Source organism: Narcine bancroftii, chromosome 9, assembly GCF_036971445.1.
Source record: "Narcine bancroftii isolate sNarBan1 chromosome 9, sNarBan1.hap1, whole genome shotgun sequence".
Taxonomy (NCBI): Eukaryota; Metazoa; Chordata; class Chondrichthyes; order Torpediniformes; family Narcinidae; genus Narcine; species Narcine bancroftii.
In genome coordinates this window covers 111496456-111518008 of record NC_091477.1, presented here as the reverse complement: position 1 = coordinate 111518008, position 21553 = coordinate 111496456, and positions in this window count along the sequence as shown.

The window sequence follows — 21553 nt, the reverse complement described above, 5'->3', positions numbered from 1 at the left end:
ACTTGAACTTGAATCTGCTGCACCACTGTGTTAATCAAAAACCAAAGAAAGCAGAAAGATGAGGTTCTGCAAAGAGATTGAGAAGCAAGATGTTTGGGTTGTAATCTTGAGGTTATCCTTGTCCTAATAAGAGTAGGAATGGAAAGATATGTCAGGAGAATGTATGGCTAAGAAGCTGGTGTTAGTGGGTGTACCCAGTATTTGGATCAAGTCCTATGGGCAGATTAGAGAGAGAGAGAGAGAGAGAGAGAGAGAGAGAGAGAGAGAGAGAGAGAGTGACAAATGGAGAAGCTGGAGACAACTGCATTCACTTTAACATAAGGGGACTCGCATGCATGACATGAACTGAGAACATGGGAGTGTGATTTTGTAGCCGTCAAAGAAATGTGATTGAAAGAAGGCCTGCCTTGGCAGCTCAATGTTCTGGGGTACAGAAGTTTCAAGTGCGACAGAGCGTGTTGCAAAGGGGCACGAGGTGCAGCACTGCTGATTGTGTAGAGAGTTACGGCAGTTCTCAGGGAGCGTATGATAGAGGGATTCACCAATTAAGTTATATGGCTAGGATAAGGAAATAAGAAGGGGTGGGCACTGTTACGTGATAATAGACAGTGGGACTCAGAGAAGCAGATGTATTGCAAATAGCAGTAGGGTGTAAAAAATGATAAGGTTGCTGAGTAGGAGGTTTTATCTCTCCAAATATTGATTGAGATTGCTTTAGATGAAATGGGCTTAGATGGGGTTGAATTTGTCAAATGCTTTCAGGGATGGGTTTTATAACCCAAGTGCTTCAGCCCACCGAATTCTCCCTACATTGCTATCAACTTTACCACACCTCCCACCCATGTTTCTTACACTAGCCCACAGAGAGAGAAAGAGAGAGAGAGAAAGAGAGAGAGAGAAAGAGAGAGAGAGAGAGAGATAGAGAGAGAAGGAGATGGGAAACTTGGAGACAGCTGGCAGACTTAACTGCATTCACTTTAACATAAAAGGATTTGCATGTAAGACAGATGAGCTTAGAACATGGAATCACACATGGGAGTGTGATATTGCAGCCATCACAGAAATGTGATTGAAAGAAAAATAGCTTTGGCAGCTCAATATCTGCAGAATTGGAATTTCATGTGCTGAGAGAGGTGTTGTGATCTGGTGCCTGTCTGCCCTCTACTGATGCTAGAAAGCATTACAGCAGTGGTTCTCAACCTTTTTCTTTCCTCTCACATACCACTTTATGTAATCCCTGTGCCATCGGTGCTCTGTGGTTAGTAAAGGATTACTTAAGGAGATATGTGAGTGGGAAGGGAAGGTTGAGAATCACTGCTCTAGACCCAATTATTACTGAAATATTTTGCTTGAGAAAAATTGGCATTGGCCCATTTCCTTTGGAGTTTGAAACCGTGCACGTTACGAGTCAATTAGGTACGATTAAAACAATGGTTTTCAACCTTTTTCTTTCCACCCCCATACCACCTTAAGCAATCCCTACTAATCATAGAGCACCTATGGCATAGGGACAGGGACGGGGTACTGAACTTTAAGATCAGCCATGATCTTGTTGAATGGCGGAGCAGGCTCGAAGGGTCAAATGACCTACTCCTGCTCCTATCTTCTACGTTTCTATGTTTCTATTGCTCAAGTTGGAATATGAATTTAGGGGAGCAGTTTGAAAACCTATGCTCCAAAGAAAAGACTATCTCATCAACGTGCTTGGCCCAGGTCAGGTCATTAGAAATTAAAAAAAACCAAAATGCTGGAGGAACTCAGCCAGTCGTGCACCATCCATAGAAGGTAAAGACATGTTTATTCAGGGGTGCAATGCTGCCAGAATTCACGGGAGCCTCGCTCCACCACCTCAGGGGACAACTCCAGGAACCTCATGGGGAAACTCTGGAACCTACTTGTCACCGTTTTTGGTGAGCTCTGGCACCTACAAAAATTAGCACTGCACCCCTGTGTTTATTGCAAAAAATTTGAAGTGATCCATTCTTTTGACTTTAGCACCATTAGATGGACAGGGGGTGAAGAAAGATCATCACCTTCATCTTAATAACATTGAAAGAGAGATTATCGACACCAATGCACTAATTTTTCATTTTCTTTCCTGTATTCCATATCATTGATATTTGTTGCCCAGCCCATAACTGTGGTGTCATCAGCGAATTTGAAGAGGGAGTTAGAATATATTTAGCTGTACAGACATGTAGAGGGAGTAGAGCACAGGACTGGGTACACAATTTTGAGGATCGTCAGTGTTGCATTTGATTCAGGAGATGTTATTACTCATCTTCACTGATTGTGGTCTGTTGGACAGGAAGTCAAAGATCCAGTTGCAGATGGTGGTGCTGAGACCTAGATACTGGAGTTTGAGAATAAGTTTTACTGGACTAAGGAATTGAATGGCAGAGCTATAGCCTATGAACAGTCATGTAACATGGGTGTACTTGGAATCCAGATGTCCAAGGCTGAGTGGAGATCCAGTGATCTATTTGGCTAGTTAGCAAATTGAAGGGAGTCAAGGCTGACTGGTAAGGTAGAGTTGGTCTGAGCCATGTTTGATATTTCTTCTATTGTAATAAAGAAATTTGGGTTCTTTTGATTTACGGTAAGTATACTTTATTAACAACTCACAACTTTTTGGGACATGAATTTTGCATCTAACCTGAGGTGGAACATTCATCTTTGATGCCCTCTAGTGGTCAGTAGGATTTCCAACTCCCAAACACCACACCCCCTTTCCATAAGATGTTCAAACTAGCAACATTACATTTAAATTTCAACACAAACATAAACACAAACATCAAAAGCACAAACATTTTAAATGTGTGCTTTTTCTTTTAAAGATTCAGTTTGTCAGGTGCTTTGATAATGCGTGTAGATCTTCTTTACACAGGTGCATGTGTCAGCTCTGCTTGTTCACTACTGTCTAGCACTGGTGTTCAGGCTGAATCTTCTGCATTTGTCTGTTCTTACAGAGTCACTTATGTTTTCAGCAGGCTCTTTCAATTCCTTCTCAGTATTCCTCCAGAACATTGCCCTTCTTGTTCCAGATGTTGGAATCTCAGAGTCTCACTCTGTCGTGTTGTGCCAGTGGCCCTAATCTTCTTGCTGATTTGTCTTAGTTTACTTTTTGTCTCCTTTGCAGATGCTTTTGTTTCCATTTGATACCTCTGTTCTTGTTTGGTTCTGGAGAATAGGGAAGTGTGGTGCATAGTCTATGTCCCATCAGGAGCTCAGCAGGTGACATGTCATGTTCAAGTGGTGAAGCTCAGTAACTCAACAGATCTGGGCCAGTTGCTTTCTGTGGGTTTACCCACCAGAAAGCTGCTCTGACTGCAGGGCAGTGACCATGGATGTGACGTCACTTAAAGTAGTTGATGTGGACGTAACATTCCCTCTGGTTCCCTGTCCAAAGTGAGCAGAGAGCCCGTGTGGCACATCGGAGAGTGATGCTGTGCTTTGCTTTTCTCTCTGTGGTAGCATGCATGCCCTGTGTGTCCATGATGCTTTCTTGGGACTCGAACCTGGTGCTGCACCATCACTTTGTCTCCCTGATGACTGTATGAAGAACGTACTTGGATTTCTTGTTGGGTGTCTTGCCTGCCTCTAATCTGGCCTTCAGCATCTGACTGCACTGCATCCACGGCTTCTGATTGGGAAATAGCTTCATCATCTTCACTTACTAATGAAGTCATTTTTTTGTTTTTTAATTCCTTTTTTTAGTTATTCTTTATTGCTTTTTTATATTCTGTTCATTTTTCTGACCTGATTCTCTTCTTTACGCAACATATGCTTTTCTTTCAGTTGAATACTAACCAGTATGGTTAGCTTAGTGGTTAGTGCAATGCTACTCCAGCACCAGCGGCCCAGATTCAAATCTCCCTCCCCCCCCCCACCCCCAAACCATTGACGTGATCCTCTGGGATCATTGCCCGAAGTAGACGTGTAAAATCATTGAGGACTCCTTCCACCCTTCACACAGCATCTTTCAGCTGCTCCTGTTGGGGAAGAGATTCAGGAGGATTAGAGCCAGAGCCACCAACAGGCTGAGGAACAGCTTCTTCCCACGGGAAGTGAGAATGCAGAACAACCAAAGAAACTGCTCACACTGACCATTCAAGACTCTCACATTCATGAAACAATATTTATTTATTGATTTTTACATATGAATACTTGTCCTGCATGTGTAAGGATTAGGTTTTAATTTTCATAGTTATGGCTACCCAACAATAGAGCCTACAGTATTCAAAGTTATTTAGAAATGTTTCTACTCACTCCTGGGAAGATCTACAGGCGAGCTACATGACCATAGACTGCTGTAGTGGGCAGACACAATCATGGCCGGACTACATCTAAAAGCCTCGGGATCGCACAGGAGAAAGAACCAGTGCATGAGGAGGAGGAAACATGGTAAGCGAGCAGGGGACTGTGCTAGGCTTTTCCATCCAATCTCCTCGCTCACGTCTGCTCCCTGGGGAACAAAATGGACGACATCTGACTCCAGAGGTCTTCGCAGCTTAAGTACAGGGACTGTTGTGCTTTGGTCTTCACTGAAACCTCATTGAATGGCTTTGTGGCTAAACTTGCAGTAGGAAATGCTGAAGAAATCGAAAGGTTGCAGAAAGACCTGGACAGCTTAGGAGAGTAGGGAAAAGAAATGGCAGGTGAGATACAATATGGAGAAATCCATGTTTGTACATTTTGGAAGAGGAAATAAACAGGCAGATTATTATTTGGGTGAGGAGAAAATTCAAAATTCAGAAGTGTAAAGGGACTTGGGGATCCTCATGCAGAATAACCTGAAGGTTAACGTCCAGATTGGATCGGCAATCAAGAAAGCGAATGCTGTATTGGCATTCATTTCAAGAGGAATAGTGTGCAAGAGTATAGATTTGTTGATGAGACTCTATGGGGCACTGGTGAGACCTCATTGGGAGAACTGTGTGCAGTTTTGGGCCCTTTATCTTAGAAGGGACGTAATGATGTTGGAAAGAGTACAGAGAGATTTACTAGGATCATTCCTGGAATGCAAGGGCTAACATATGAGGAACGTTTTTCAGCTTTTGGTCTGTATTCTTTGGAGTATGGAAGAATGAACCATTTTGAATAGTGAAAGGATTGGACAGAATAGATGTGAATAAGATGTTTCTTTTGGTGGTGAATCCAGGACAAGGGGTACAGTCTTAAAATGTTAAATACCCATTTAAAACAGAGATGAGGAGAAATTTAATTCATGGATTTGTGGAATTCGTTGCCACATATAGCTCTGAAGGCCCAATCATTGGGAGAGTTTAAGGAGGAGATTGACAGCTGTCTAATTAGTCAGGGTTTCAAGGTATATGGGGAAAAGGCCAGAATTTGGAACTGGATGTGAGAACGGTTTAGCTCAGGGTGAAGTTGCAGAGCAGACTTGATGGGATGAATGGCCTACTTCTGTTCCTTTTTCTTGTGATCTTGTGAAACGTGGCTCAGCAACAGGTTCCTGGGGATGCCGTCATTCAGCTGGATGAGCTCGGTTTATTTCAGGCTGACAGAGATGTGACTTTGTGTGGTAAAGCCTGTGGCGATGGCCTGTGCATTTACATCGACATGGAATGGAGCGAAGACTCTCCACAAGTCTCTGGTCATTGGTTAACGCTAGTGGAATTTGTGATGGTGAGATGTAGACCATTTTATCTACGCGGGATTTCACCCGGTCCTCATAGTTGCAGTTTAACCCCCTTGAAGCCAATGCTAAGGAGGAGATCTGGGAACTGTATGAGGCTATAAACAAACTTCAGACTGCACATCCTGATGGACTGGTCATTATCACTGGGGATTTCAACCAGATGAACCTCATCAAGGCTACATAAATAACATCAGTATGGGAACTTTGTTACAAGAGTGGCAAACATGTTGGACCTTGTGTATACGAACATTTCCGACGTGTATCGGGCAGAGCCCCGACCCCACCTCCGATACTCAGATCACATCACTGTAATGCTGATCCCAGCACACAGACCGCTCGTCAGATGCTCCAGACCAATTCGGAAGCAGGTTAAAGCCTGGCCAGTGGGGGCCATTCATGCACTTCAAGACTGCTTTGAGCACATTGACTGGAACATGTTCAAGGAAGCAGCAAACAATGGCCCATCTAGAGGAGTATATGGGATCAGTGACCGGCTACATCAGTAAGTGTTCAGATTATGTCACTGTGCCCAAGACCATCATAACTCACCCCAATCAGAAGCCATGGATGACAGCGGAGGTGCACGTGCTGCTCAGGAACCAAGACACGGCTTTTGGAGCGGACGACAAGGTAGCCCTAGCTGTTGCAAGAGCCAGGCTGTCTAAGGCCATCAGGGAAGAAAAACGTACGCATGCCCAGCACATTCACAGTCACTTCGTGGACATCAAGGACATGCAACGCATGTGGAAGGGCATCCAAGACATCACCAACCACAAGACCACACTATCTTCCTGTGCTGGTGATGCCTCCCTCCCAGACACAATGAACAACTTCTACATGCAGTTTGAGGTGAAAAACGAGATTGCAGTGAAGAAGACCACCTCTCCTCCAAATGACCAGGTGCTGTGTCTTGCAGTGGCTGACGTGAAGAGGGAGCTAAAGAAGGTCGACCTGTGGAAAGCTGCTGGACCTGATAACATTCTTGGCAGAGTGCTCAGGGGATGGCGGCTCAGATGTTCTCACCAGCATCTTTAACATCTCCGAGAAGTGCCGTGGTCCCAACGTGCTTCAAAGCTGCCACCACTGTCCCCGTGCCGAAGAAGTCGTCTGTGTCCTGCCTCAATGACTACCACCCTTTCGCACTCATGTCCATCGTCATGAAGTATTTCAGGAGGCTCGTTGTGGGGCACATCAAGCTCCTGTTGCCCCGGAGGAGTCAAGTGATGGAGTAGTGGACGGTGGGGTAATACCAGCCCTCTCCAGAAAAGAAGAAAAAAAGTGAAGAAAAGACAAAGTTCAAGAAATACAAAGTATAAGAAATAAAAGATAAAGTTGCTGAGAAAAGAAAGAAAATGGCACCCAAGAAGGAACAAGTAAAAACAACAGGAAAAAATGAAGAAAAGATGCCGGAAAAGAAAGGAGAAGGCCTTACCTGCACGAAGGAACAGGGAGCAGTGGTGGGGAAGAGCACCTGATCTCCGAGGTTGGTGTCGGCCCTGTGGAGTCGCGACCTCCGACTGCTGGACTACAAAAATGGCTCTCTGAGCCAAACAAAAGTGCGCAACCGCACATACTAAGGAGAAGGAGAATACCAATGGGAGAGGGGCTCAGACGAGGAGCGGGCAACCACAGCGCAACCAGCTGAGGGATGCCCGACAGCAGGGCTCTCAGCTAGAAGAAGAGGAAAGTGGCAGGAGAGGGAGTGAAAGGAAAGAAGAGCAGCAGCAGGAGGCTCAGATGAGCAGCCCAGAAGAAGAGGACCAACAGCAAGAGGCCAAGCAAGAAGAGGCCTGACAAAATGAGACAAGCAACTCATCAGGAAAGTCAGAAGAGACACAGATACAAAGAAGAGAAAAAGAAGACACAAATACAGGTACTGAAACAGAAGAAGAGGAAGAAGATGACCAAGATCTTCACAGAGAAATAGAAGGTAAAACAGATGGACAGACTATAGATAAAGTCTTTTTTTCAAGAACAAATGAGAGCATTAAAAGAATGGTTGTCATTAGAATTTAGTGCAATTAAAAGAAAAATGAAAAGAACAGAAGATAAAGTGTAAAGATTAGAGCTAGTCATGACAGCAATAGGGAAAAGAGTAGAAAGCTCAGAAAATTGATATGTTGGAAAATTATAGTAGGTGAAACAACATAAAAATAGTAGGCCTAAAGGAAGATGAAGAAGGCACAGATATGAAGGAATTTATAAAAGAATGGATCCCAAAGGATCCATAATGACAGAAATGCAGGAAGGAATGGAAATAGAAAGAGCACACAGAATACTAGTCCCGAAACCACAGACACATCAAAAAACAAGATCCATCTTAGTAAAATTTTTGAGATATACAACAAGAGAAAATATACTGGAGAGGGCAAGGAATAAAGTTAGAGAAGACAATAAACCATTGGAATACAAGGGTCAAAAAATATTTTTTTACCCAGACATAAGTTTTGAACTCTTAAAGAAGAGGAAGGAGTTTAATACAGCAAAATTGATCCTATGGAAAAAAAGTTATAAATTTATGTTAAGAAATCCAGCTGTGCTTAAAATATTTATCCCAAGGGAGCTTCAGATCCAGAGGAAGCACAAGAATTTGCAGAACGCTTACAGGACAGAAGGAGAGATGAAGAGATGTAACAAGAATGAAGAACGGTGATAAGATATATATAAAGATGTAAAAACAATGTACAAGTAAAGAACTAAAGAAGGGAAAGAGAAAGGAAATAAGGGGGAAAAAAAGGGAGAACTTTGTTATATGTGTTTAAAAAAGTGTTTTCTGGGGGGGTTGGGGGGAAGAGAATAACCATCACTGCAAGATCAGTTGACGCTTGCAAGCAGGTTCGCAATCCAAATGGAAAGGGGAGTTGTGGTTGCCCGGCAAGGGATAAGGGGCAACTCAGAGAGGGAAGGGATATTTGAGGATAAGGGAATATTGGATGTGGGAGTTGTAGAGTATTTTATGTTTTAAATGAATTGTCATACATTGAGTTTAAAAAGGGAAAACAGAGATGAAATGGGAAAAAGGGGGATGGTGGTGGTGAGGAAGCAGAAATGAGATGTAAACAGGATATGAGATGGCCATGTTGAACTTTATGATTATAAACATTAATGGAATACATAACCAAATTAAAAGGAAGAGGCTATTAAATTTACTGAAAAAAGAAAAAATAGATATAGCATTTGTGCAGGAAATGCATCTAACTGAAGTGGAACATAACAAATTAAAGAGAGACTGGATAGGGCACGTAGCGGCAGCATCCTATAATTCAAAAGCTAGAGGTGTAGCTATATTAATTAATAAAAATGTACCAATCAAAATAGAGGAGAAAATGATAGATCCAGCAGGGAGGTATGTAATGATAAAGTGTCAGATATATTCAGAATTTTGGAATTTGCTCAATATATATGCACCTAATGAAGAGGATCAAAAGTTTATGCAAGATATTTTTTTAAAGATTGTAGATACACAAGGGAATATATTGATAGGAGGGGATTTTAACCTTAATTTGGATCTAATGTTGGATAAAACTGGACAAAAGACCAGTAAAAAGAATAAAGTGGCCAAATTTATGGTTAAATCAATGCAGAAAATGAAACTTATGGATATATGGAGGAGGCAGCACCCAAGAGAGAAGGAATATTCATATTATTTGGGTAGGCATAAAACATACTCAAGGATCGATATGTTTTTGTTGTCGGCCCATATTCAAGGGAGGGTTAGGAAAACTGAATATAAAGCTAGAATTACTATCTGATCATTCACTCCTGTTATTAGCAATAGAACTGGAGGACATCCCACCAAGAACATATAGATAGAGGTTAAACTCCATGTTACTTAAAAGGCAGGAATTTAGAGAGTTTATTGAATGCCAAATTGAAACATAATTTGAAATAAATATGGAATCAGTGAAAGACAAATTTATATTATGGGATGCAATGAAAGCCTTCATTAGAGGGCAGATAATAAGTATGTAACTAAGATGAAAAAAGACTACAATCGAGAAATAGAATAGCTGGAAAGGGAAATAGTAAGTACAGAAAAGGAACTAGTGAAAAGGGATTGTATAAAGGAGAGAATTGGCGGACAAAAAAAATAAAATATGAAACATTACAAACGTATAAGGTGGAGAAGAACATAATGAAAATAAAGCAAAAGTATTACGAACTAGGAGAAAAAACACATAAAATATTAGCCTGGCAACTTAAAACAGAACAAGCTAAAAACAGTATTGGCATCAAGGAAAAAGGAAAAAACAAATTACATAACTCAATAAGGATTAATGAGAACTTTAAGGAATTTTATGAACAATTAGACCAAACTGATAACAAGGGGAAAGATCATAAAATAGAAGAGTTTTTAGCTAAAATTGAACTGCCAAAATTGCAAGAAGAGGAACAAAACAAACTGATAAAACCATTTGAAATAGAGGAAGTACAGGATATATTAAAAAAGCTGCCGAACAATAAAACACCTGGAGAGGATGGATTCCCAATAGAATTCTATAAAACATTTAAAGAGTTATTAATTCCTCCTCTCCTGGAAGTAATGAACCAGATAGAAGAAACACAAAACTTGCCAGATTCATGTAATTACAGTAATACCAAAGACGGGGAAGGATCCACTAACACCAGCATCATATAGACCAATCTTAATTCAGATTATAAGATTCTTTCTTCTTTCTTCTTTGGCTTGGCTTTGCGGACGAAGATTTATGGAGGGGTATGACCACGTCTGCTGCAGGCTCGTTGGTGACTGACAAGTCCGATGCGGGACAGGCAGGCATGGTTGCTTTTGAGGGGGAGGATGTGGACCTGTCCTCGGGCCTGCGCAAAGGAGCTTTTAGGTGGAGTGCAGTGTGCACAGTACTGGCCCCACCCTTTACACCCATGGTTCGTGTGATGTGGCCAAGCAAGCTGGGACGTGGCAGTGAGGTCCTTGGGTCGTAGGTTTTATATCGGAGTGACCTTCTCCTATGCAGGTTGCTTAACCAGGCTGAAGAGGCCTGCCTCCCCTTTTAGGTAATATAATAACAAAATTATTAGCAAACGGATTGGCCAATTGTGTACCAAAAATAGTAAAACAAGATCAAACTGGATTTATTAAGAAAAGACGAACAGTGGATAATGTCTGTAAATTTATTAATCTAATTCATGCAGCTCAAGGAAATAAGAAGCAATCAGTGGCTGTTGCTTTAGATGCAGAAAAAGCCTTTGACAGAGTGGAATGGAATTATTTATTCAAAGTATTACAGAGGTTCAACCTACCAGAAAAATATATTAATTGGATTAAAGCATTATATAATGGACCATTGGCGAAGGTAACAGTAAATGGATATGTATCGAACCAATTTAAATTAAGTAGTTCAACTAGACAGGGATGTCCATTATCCCTCTCATTGTTCGCTTTAGCAATAGAACCATTGGCAGAACTGATAAGAACAGAAAATAAAATAAAAGGGATAAAAATAAAGGAGGAGTATAAAATCAGTTTATTTGCAGATGACATCATAGTATACTTAACAGAACCAGAAATATCAATAAAAGAATTACATAAGAAATTGAAGGAGTATGGAGAAATATCGGGGTACAAGAGCAACGCAAATAAAAGTGAAGTGATGTCAATGAGTAATGCGGATTATACAGAATTTTAAAAAGAATCACCATTTAAATGGCAAACACAAGCAATCCAATACCTAGGTATTAGGTTAGATAATAACTTAAGCCACTTGTACAAATTAAATTATCAGTCACTAATAAAGAAATTGCAGGAAGACTTAGAACATTGGAAAGAATTACTGCTAATGTTGATAGGGAGGGTAAATTACATTAAAATGAATGTCTTCCCAAGGATACAATACTTATTTCAATCATTATCAATTCCCTTAATGAAGAAATTATTTAATGAACTAAAGAGAATAATAAGGAAATTCTTGTGGAAAGGGAGAAAACCAAGGATAGTGTTAGATAAATTAACAGAGAGGTACAACCAACGTGGTTTGCAGTTACCAAACTTTAAAAATTATTATAGAGCAGCACAATTAAGGTATTTGTCAGATTACCAGACAAGGGAAAAACCAGACTGGACTAAGATAGAACTAGATAAAATAGGGGAGAAGGTACCAGAACATATACTTTATAAGTGGGATGAAAAGCTGTACAATATAAATGCTCACTAGTACTGCATCATTTATATATATATGGATGAAAATTCATTTAGAAAGGAAAAAAATGAATTACCAAATACCAAAATTACTATTGACGCAAAATCCGCTAATCCTTTTTACAATAGATAACCCTTCCTTTAGAGAATGGGAGAGGAAAGGAATCAAAAGAATAGAAAATTGTTTTTTGGGAAATAATTTATTAACATTTGAACAGTTGAAGTACAAATATGGAATAATTCATGGTACAATGTTTGCATACCATCAAATGAAAGCTTATTTAAAGGATAAATTGGGAAACAGACTGAGATTACCAGAAGGAAGCAGCTTTGAATATGTGATTACAGACACAATGATAATTAAAAGATTTATAATGAACATGTACATTAAGCTGCAAGATAAGGAAAATGATGAAAATAAGCTAAAAACCTAAACAAAAGTGGGAAAAGGATTTAAACATAAAGATAAAAAATGAAACATGGGAAAAGTTATGTTCTGGAACTATGAAGAATATAATAAACACAAGGTTACACATAATTAGTTTCACAGGTTATATATCACGCCTCAAAAGTTAAAAAAGTGGGATCCAACATTATCAGATAGATGTTTTCGCTGTAAGAAGGAAATGGGAACAACAGTACATGCAATTTGGGCATGTGAGAAAGTGAAAAAGTTTTGGGAAGATCTAAATCAGATATTAAATAAAATCACAAAAAATAATATACCAAAAAATCCAGAGATCTTTCTTCTAAGTAATATAAGAAGTAAGAAATTAGGCCTCAAATTGGATAAAGTGCAAAAAAGATTTATTATGCTAGCCATAGCAGTAGCAAAAAAATGTATAATGTCAACTTGGAAAATGGAAGAGAGCCTGAGAGTACAGCAATGATACATAGATATTAATAAATGTATTCCATTGCAAAAAAATAACATAGAATTTAAAAAATAAAGTCACATTAATTTGAACAAATTTGGGAACCATACATGGAACATAACAGAGAGGGATTGCCTCGGACCTCCACCCCCTAAAATGATAAGAAGACAAAACTACTTGATCCAGTGTGTAAAAATAGATCACACATTTTTCTTGTTTATTTTTCATGGTGTGATGACATTGTTTAATGGTTTTATTGTATTGTGTATGTTGAATATTTATTGGTTTTGGAGGGGGGTGGGAAGGGTGTAAAAAAGGGAGAAAATGCCACTGTGTATATTTAATGAGAAACGTTTGTATATATTTTGGTTGATATGGTTCACAGTATGAAAAATAAAAAAAATATTTTTTAAAAAAGCTCCTGTTGCCCCCGTCACTAGACCCCCTGCAGGTTGGAAGAAGTCACAGTTCAAACTGTAACTAACCTTTAATCAACCAGTAGTAACATACATGTGTCATTATGCACAAAGGAGTGACTTTTCAAGCTTGTTTGGAATGCATTGGAAAAATAATAATTCGAGAAACAAATGTGACATTGAAATAAATCTTTAAAAGCATCAGTGGCGTAATCAAGAGGAGTGAAATCTAAATCTACAATGGCTTTGAATCAATGAGATAAACTAGGAAATCTTTTACTAGATGCTCCATAAAATAATAAACTCAACTGCCAGACAAACAAGGGCCATCAATTGATAGTTTATATGGAAAGAGTATAAAAAGAAATCTGTCAAAGAAAGAAAGAAAGTTGTTGCAGTTAAAATGGCAAATCCAACGAGATTTATCCAATGAACTATTCTTTTCCCTTGGAGAGAAAATAAGTTGAATAGAATTGGGCAAAATCTGATCTATGAAAAGAACAAGCTTATTGAGATGAATGGACTTTTCTTCCTTGTACTGTTGAATTTGCTGTGAATGTGACTGCTTTAGAAGCAGAATGGTTTGTGTGCTACAATGCGAGCCATTGAGGATGTATTGATTTTTATAAAGCTATAGCTCTCCTCTAACCTCACCACCACGTTTTCCGTGAAAGGGCACTCGTGCTTAAATGATAGGGGTCGGCTCCCATATCTTCCAATCAACGAGAAATGAGTGTGGAGGATGGGGGTTTGGCAAGTGAAGGACAAGTGTATTGTCAAAAATATGGATACCCCCCCCCCCCCCCCTTGGTTGTGGGTGATCCACATTAGGCATTGTCTTTAATTTGTTGCTGTTCTTTTAGAAATTCTCATGAAGCAAAGCTGCATTTTGAACGTGCTATGTGTTTGGAAAAGCTGATCAACGTCTTAAATCACTGGATTGGATTTCTTCCATTAAACAATACAAAATTTTCTCTGTTGTTTTAATCCCTTCAGAAAATTCACACAATGAAATGAATATACAGGCTAAATGGCTCCAGAGAACAGTTATCCCAGCCTGTGACCATTGGCATTTGAAACAGAAAGGGCTTTGTAATGGCCCTGACAAATTCTGAATAGAGGCCAGGAATAGAGAACCACAGAGGGGGAGGGAGCATCACCAATGCATGACAAAAATGGCACTACCAACCAGTTCAGATTTTAGAACCTCAGCAATCACATTACAACGTGAAGCAAAATATTACATTAGCCGGATAACTCGGGGGTTGGTGTGGAGCTGGAAAGAGTGGGGCTGCTGCATCGATTAGCTTTGAAAATTTAAAATGGTTGCTAGTTATCATGTGGTAACAGATGTCTTGAAGCAAGGACCATGTCCCAGGAGAGGCGCTTTGGCATTTTCCAAAGTAAATGTTCTGCAGCTCCAGCCAATCAGCCTGAGTTTTAAGCTAAAGCAAGGTTGAACTTTTCGCATTAAAATTGTATTGGATTGCTCCCCCCTGCACTTCGACAGGTCAGGATAGGTTGCTGAGTAGGGCAGGGCTGTCCGAGTCTTTTGTCCCACTGTTGAAGGCTCAAGAAATCTGTCAAGGGGGAAGGTTTCATCAGTAGCAAATGATTTGGACTGAAAATTATTTGCTGCCTTGCCGTTTGAACTGGCAAAACAAACAAAGTGTTAACATTGATTGAGAAGCCTGCAGTGGCTAGGAGGGCAGTGGAATTCAGCCCCAGAGCTGGAGAAAACCTTCAGTTGAACGGCTGTGTACCAATTGACTCAGTGGCAATGTGGTCTATTCACAATGTTCACACAGAGGCAGGGCAACTCACCATCAAACCTGTACTCGAGTTTCCCCTCTAATCCACCTCCCGCTACTGCCCAGACCCCACTGCCCTCCAATACCCTTCTTTCTCAATAAGTCCGTGGCTCCTTTATTTTTCACTCATGACATACAGAAACCAGCGTGGTTCAACAGAATTCTGTTAATGGCAGCTACCACCATTCTGGAGAATTCATTCTTGTTTTGCACATCAGGCGAGAACTGTTCCATGTGTTTTAAAGTCAGCATAAGGTCCCAAAAAGCAGCAATATGACCCTGTCCTTGGTGAAGAAAGGGGGAACAGAAAGGATTTTTAAAAAATAATTGATGCCTGTTCTTAAACTTGAACTTTACGATTTTGTTTTGTGGATTATAATACTTTGTTTATTAATACATCCACATTTAAGTAAAATTGGTTCCTATTATTCTAGGTTAGAAAAATATATTGGAAACTCTCTCAAACTTTCTGAAGTCCAGCACCTCCAAGTTCAAGGACATTTTTTCTTCCAATGGCTATCAGGTTCTTGATACATAAACTACTCTGGGACCACAAAAGACCTCTCAATACCATTGAACTATTTCATTTATGAATGTTTTTCTCCTTGCACTAACTGTAACTGAATGCTGTCAGTCTATCATTTATTATCATTTCCTGCTCTGGGGTAATTTAATGTACACCTGCAATAGTTTCTTTTTCAATAAAAGTAACAGTTTAGCTGCAGCAAGTAAGGATTTCGGTGCTTCTGTATGTTGTACTAATGTGTATGACAATAAACCCGCTACCATGGCCCTGCTATGAATGTGGCATCTCACCCATTCACTCTTCTATCTCTCTCCAGCAGCAATGGCCTGAAATTCCCTCCCCAAATCCTTCTGCCCCTTCACCTCCCTCCTCTCAACCACTGTTCTACCCTTCCATGGGTTCGTGTCCGCTTATGATCTTTATGCTTTTGCACAATGTCCATGGAACATTTTCTCCTTTATTACAAGACTCCATGTGCTGCAAGTTGCTGTATAGTGATTCATTCTGTTGCTCATCTTCAGTGTGTCTTTTTTTGTTTTGGTGCAATAATGTCATTTTTGTAGGTAAATCAACAACATATCACCCAGGTTCTTTAATTGGAGTAACTTTTTTAAAATTCAATGGTGTTGCAAACGAAAAGCAAACCACTTATGTGATGAAAAGCTGATTGAAATCTTTGATGATAATGAGAAGCTATTCCAGCTACTGGCCACTTGATGGAGCTACTGGCCACTTGATGGAGCTACTGGCCACTTGATGGAGCTACTGGCCACTTGATGGAGCTACTGGCCACTTGATGGGGCTACTGGCCACTTGATGGAGCTACTGGCCACTTGATGGAGCTACTGGCCACTTGATGGAGCTACTGGCCACTTGATGGAGCTACTGGCCACTTGATGGAGCTACTGGCCACTTGATGGGGCTACTGGCCACTTGATGGAGCTACTGGCCACTTGATGGGGCTACTGGCCACTTGATGGAGCTACTGGCCACTTGATGGGGCTACTGGCCACTTGATGGAGCTACTGGCCACTTGATGGAGCTACTGGCCACTTGATGGGGCTACTGGCCACTTGATGGAGCTACTGGCCACTTGATGGGGCTACTGGCCACTTGATGGAGCTACTGGCCACTTGATGGAGCTACTGGCCACTTGATGGAGCTACTGGCCACTTGATGGAGCTACTGGCCACTTGATGGGGCTACTGGCCACTTGATGGAGCTACTGGCCACTTGATGGGGCTACTGGCCACTTGATGGAGCTACTGGCCACTTGATGGAGCTACTGGCCACTTGATGGGGCTACTGGCCACTTGATGGAGCTACTGGCCACTTGATGGAGCTACTGGCCACTTGATGGAGCTACTGGCCACTTGATGGAGCTACTGGCCACTTGATGGGGCTACTGGCCACTTGATGGAGCTACTGGCCACTTGATGGGGCTACTGGCCACTTGATGGAGCTACTGGCCACTTGATGGAGCTACTGGCCACTTGATGGAGCTACTGGCCACTTGATGGAGCTACTGGCCACTTGATGGAGCTACTGGCCACTTGATGGAGCTACTGGCCACTTGATGGGGCTACTGGCCACTTGATGGAGCTACTGGCCACTTGATGGAGCTACTGGCCACTTGATGGAGCTACTGGCCACTTGATGGAGCTACTGGCCACTTGATGGGGCTACTGGCCACTTGATGGAGCTACTGGCCACTTGATGGGGCTACTGGCCACTTGATGGAGCTACTGGCCACTTGATGGAGCTACTGGCCACTTGATGGAGCTACTGGCCACTTGATGGAGCTACTGGCCACTTGATGGAGCTACTGGCCACTTGATGGAGCTACTGGCCACTTGATGGAGCTACTGGCCACTTGATGGAGCTACTGGCCACTTGATGGAGCTACTGGCCACTTGATGGAGCTACTGGCCACTTGATGGGGCTACTGGCCACTTGATGGAGCTACTGGCCACTTGATGGAGCTACTGGCCACTTGATGGAGCTACTGGCCACTTGATGGAGCTACTGGCCACTTGATGGAGCTACTGGCCACTTGATGGAGCTACTGGCCACTTGATGGAGCTACTGGCCACTTGGGCCTTAAATTCAAGCATTAAGCAGTTGGAGTGGGTGGTGTGTTTGGAAAAGGAAATGTGACACTGAACTCAAGCGATTGGCTGCTGGGACTAGTCACTTATTCATCAAAAGTTTAACCTGCCTCTGTGTGAACATTGTGAATAGACCACATTGCCACTGAGTCAATTGGTACACAGCCATTCAACTGAAGGAATGTAGGTAAGGCCAGGAGACTGGTCCTAAGCAGGGAAAACTGGTGCAAATATTCACTGTTTGCATTAAATCTGAAACATGGCTTTGTTTCCAGTGCAAACCTGGGGGTGTAACTTACTGTTCTGTGGTGCTCAGTTGTTATCTTGTAGAGCACTGAAGAGCTAATTTCTTTATGTTGTGCTTTCCAGTTTTATACAATTCACATTGAGCAATATAATTTTTCTAAGTTGCTCTTTTCTACCCATTGCACTTTTTGTTCTTCATGAGCTGGAGATGAGCTCATTGCCAGGCAGAGATCAGATCCAACACCTCGCCGGAAGCTCTAATCTCCCACCTTTGCACGCACTCAGTGCTACAGTCGCATATCTCTATTTGTTTACTCTTATCAACTGCAGGATTTCTTAGCTGTTCATTGCTGCAAAGTTAGTTACTGTTGGTTTGAGTCTAATCCACACTTCTACACATTCACTGGTTTTCAGTTACAATTGCTTTCGGATTCATTCCAATCTATAAGACTGAATTAAAGTTCTATGATGGAGATTTTCCATTTAGTGATTGTTGTCATATGCAGCTCTAATACAAGGAATAATTTTCTGGTCAGAAAAGCTTTCCAAACTTTCCCCCACAGTATCACTAAAACTTAATGAGGTGCCAGATTATCACTTAAAGTTTCCAAATTTCAGTTAAATCCATGTAATGTGGAGCATTATCTGATAGGCCAGACAGGAAGCTGGTCAGTTTCCACATACTTGTGAAACGGTGGGTCAATTGACTGCTCAGAGAGCAAATAAGATTGAAAGTCACTTCCCTGTGACAATTAATGTCAGGCCCTTCCATGGGTCAAGCCATTTTTTCAATTGGTCCTCCTCTTCACCTGAAGTCATATGGGCCTGCCTGGGCTGGCCTCCTGGTTGTCTGCAGTAGAAAACTCAGCACATGGGTTATTTTTCTCTCTTTCTTTTGGAACCATCCCTATACTCCGAACCAGGTTGCGAGCCGTGGGTGACGCTAGACAAGTAATTGTGAAGTGAGTGCTGATGAAGGGTGGGGCTATTTGTGACATGAACCCAGGATAGACTGTTGTCTATTATCTCACTAACTTTGCTAAATTGGTGTGTCAACCCTGTACATCAGAAGGGAGGAAGCAGGTACTGTTTGTTTAACCTGCATGCTAGTGAGATTGGTTTGTGGGTGGACATGCTGTTTTTCATGTGGGCATGCTGTTTTTCATTTGTGTTCAAATTTGCGTGTAAATAAATTGCACGATTTGAATCTTAACACGTCACCAGGATTGTCACTCATTGACCCCTTGAACTCTGTTACATCTCCCCTTACCACCAGGAACTTGGCAATGCATGTCAAATAACAGGTGCTCAAACTACCTGTGAAGAGCTCAATTGAATATTGAGATTTTTTTAACCAAAAATAGACTATTCACAATAACGTATTTACAAATGGAAAGCCATTCAAGTCTCTTCCCACCCTTATCTTCATTCCATATATTCCCGTCACTGTACATTGTTACATTTAATTCTACTTACACTATAACCACTACTGTTGCACTTTTTCGCTTCTTACCCCCCCCCCGCCCCCCGCCCCCTCATTGTTTGAGGGCTTCCCCTTGGTCTCAGCACCTCAATCGATTTGCACAAACAACAACTGCCAGGCTCCCTTTGAGTCTGACTGACACGAAATGCGTGGCTGAGCTGACCTCAGGCGTGCTACCGATTCTGCTGATGGGTCAAATGCTTCTTTACCCTGGTGGGTAAGACATGTTTATCCTGTAATGCCGGAGATGGTGCTTCCATTGATGACGTGCTCTTCAATTCCACCTATTGTGGCTTTCTTTCAGCTTTAAATTACAACAAAATTTGTCTTCTATTTGTCATAAGAAGGGTATAATGACAGACTGGCAGCTCACATACTCATTTATGTATTAAGCTGGGTTCTTGATTCAGTGAACTATGACCTGGTTGATATGCATTCTGATTTCAATGTGGAATACTTTGGATCAATGTTTCTGTTCAACCTAATTGTAGAATTAAAGCAGTTCTTGATGAAAAGGGGGACATCTGCATTTGACAGATTGTCTGCCATCATACAGATGGTAAATATAAATCAAAAGCACCTGACAATACTGACCAATCACTCATTGCAAGATGCCAGTTATCTTTTTTTAAATTCTGCCAAGTGATCACGAGTTGTGTTGCTTTAGAAATTGTGTTGTTTCTGGAGCTGAGAGGCTGCATTCCAAAATACCACTTCTTTTGTACACTTATTTGCTTTTGGGAATTTTTCAGAGGTTTACTCCAGATCAACTAACATTGCTTGAAGGCTGAAACTTTGCAGAGTGGGGGACAGTTAAATAAGATCACCTCACATGCCAACGTCTTGTCTTTTAAACTCGAGAGCCTTGAGTTTGAGACACCTGTTCCTGGTCAACTGAAATCATGGTGATTAATTGACTTAATTGGAATGAACAATGTGACTTCTCCCAATTAGACGAGCTTGATTCTGGCAACTTGAATTGAGGAGAGTGGATCCGATAGCCCTGTTAACCTGGGAAGTTGGATTTTGAGAAAATTGAGGACAAAGCAAAGGTAAAATCTCTGGTTATCATTAACATTGCTATCCATAACATAGAATTTATTTCAAACCTATCATAACTGACCATTTTCTCTTCAGTAACTTGGCCCATCTATGTTCCTTCATCACCTCGTCTGATCCTTCTTCTCAAGCAGGATGGATTTGACCTGATTTGGAGGCTGTTGGTTGTGGCCAATGTGGGAAGAACAGACACTGAGGCTGGGGGATTCAGCCCCTCAATGCCCGGTAAAGAAAGATCTCCAAGTAAATCAATTTGTGCAAACAGCAGCTGTAAGGCTCCCCTTGAGTATGTCTGACACTAATGCATAGCTGAGGTGATAGGTAATTACATCGGCTTGGTCATGCTTCCATTTATAGTTGGCTTCTCTGCACTCACAATGAAGAGTGCCCCTTGTGCAGTCATGAGCCAGTGATCCCTAGAATTCCATTGCATGTTCCATTTCGTCAAGGGGGGCTTTGACTACCTCCCTCTGACTTGCTGAGAAGAGGAGCCTGGTGCTGGGTGTGTGAGCAGTGTGGCCTGGCCATCCAAGCTGAGTGACTGTAATTAAAGTTGTAGCTGGCCTGCCATCCTGTAGTAAAGGTACAGAGGAGGTGAATTCCTGCAGGCAGCCAGGTTTGAAAAGGACATTCCAGAGTTCCTCTTAACTAACGTTCGTGAGGTTGAAATAAAACACGATGTAGAGTGATTGATGCTGTTCCCTGCATTTCTCCTGAAGTGAAAGTTGGATCCATTATGATTTTAGGTGGAGAAAATTCACTTTACTTATTTCCAGATCTCACCCTTGCTTTGTGATTGCTCTACAAAAATCAAGAATTGTTTATTGTCATGTAATATTACACAAAATTTGCTTTAGTCTGCAGTAAGGCAGACAGAATTGCTAGGGACCTCTTGCAGTCAGAGATAGAGAAGCAAAAGAGAGTACCCCTAGAGTCGTAACACTCTTGGAGCCTCCGCAGCCATCGGCAACCCGTGCTCCAGATCCAAAGCTCTAACGTGATCAGGAGACCTTCAATACCTTCGGCACCCTCTTGTTCTGATACCTGGTACCCCTTCACCTAGTCTCAAGCCAGTCTCCTGCAGCCTAGTGCAAGTCCTTTGACCACCGTCAACATCAGCCTGCATGGGTTCCCTTGCCTTGAGTCACCAACAGCTCAGCGCCTGTGTGTTCTGCAGCCTCAGAACCCCTCTCTGGTCTGCCACCATGGT